This window comes from Penaeus monodon, chromosome 22, assembly GCF_015228065.2.
Source record: "Penaeus monodon isolate SGIC_2016 chromosome 22, NSTDA_Pmon_1, whole genome shotgun sequence".
NCBI classification, from domain to species: domain Eukaryota; kingdom Metazoa; phylum Arthropoda; class Malacostraca; order Decapoda; family Penaeidae; genus Penaeus; species Penaeus monodon.
Genome location: NC_051407.1, coordinates 22466403 through 22467047, shown reverse-complemented (window position 1 = coordinate 22467047; position 645 = coordinate 22466403). Strand labels below are relative to the sequence as shown.

Genomic DNA, 645 nt, shown 5'->3' with positions numbered 1-645 from the left:
CTCCCTAACCCTTTTCCGTGTCCCTATGTCCCTTTCTCCTTTTTCCTTGTCCCCATGTTCCTGTCCCATTTCCCTCTGCTTTCCTGTCTGACTATCCTAGTCCATTCGTCATTCCTTGTTTCCCCCAACCCCTTTGCTCCGTATTCTCTCGTCCCTGTCTCATTCCCTCTTCTCCCTGTCTCACTCCCCTCTTCTCCCTGTCTCATTCCCCCTTCTCTCCCTGTCTCATTCCTTCAATTTCCTTGTCTCATTCCCCTCTTCTCCCTGTCTCATTCCCCTCTTCTCGCTGTGTCATTCCCTCCCTTCTCCCTGTCTTATTCCCCTCTTCTCCCTTTCTCATGCTTTCCATTTCCCTGTCTCATCCCCCACCCCCTTCTCCCTGCCCCATTCCCTTATCTCCCCTCCTCCCTCTCCCCCCTCCTCCCCATCTCCCCTCCTCCCTCTCCCCCCTCCTCCCCATCTCCCCTCCTCCCTATCTCCCTTGCATTTACCGTGCCAGAGATCCCCCATGGACGCTTCGTAATTGTTGTCGTGGGCGAGTGTCTGAGCGTGACATATCGCATGTTGGGGGAGCGTGGGAGTGAGTTGTAGGTTCTTTCGTTAATTGACTGATTTTAATTAAAGAACGTTGAAGCCTATCATCGG

General features: G+C 53.3%; 1 protein-coding gene across 1 annotated transcript in view; it reads left to right on the top strand.

Annotated features, from left to right (window-relative positions):
* LOC119587002 overlaps positions 1 to 645 on the top strand; it is a gene marked incomplete at its 3' end in the record, with an annotated part of 168418 nt that overhangs the window by 106990 nt on the left and 60783 nt on the right.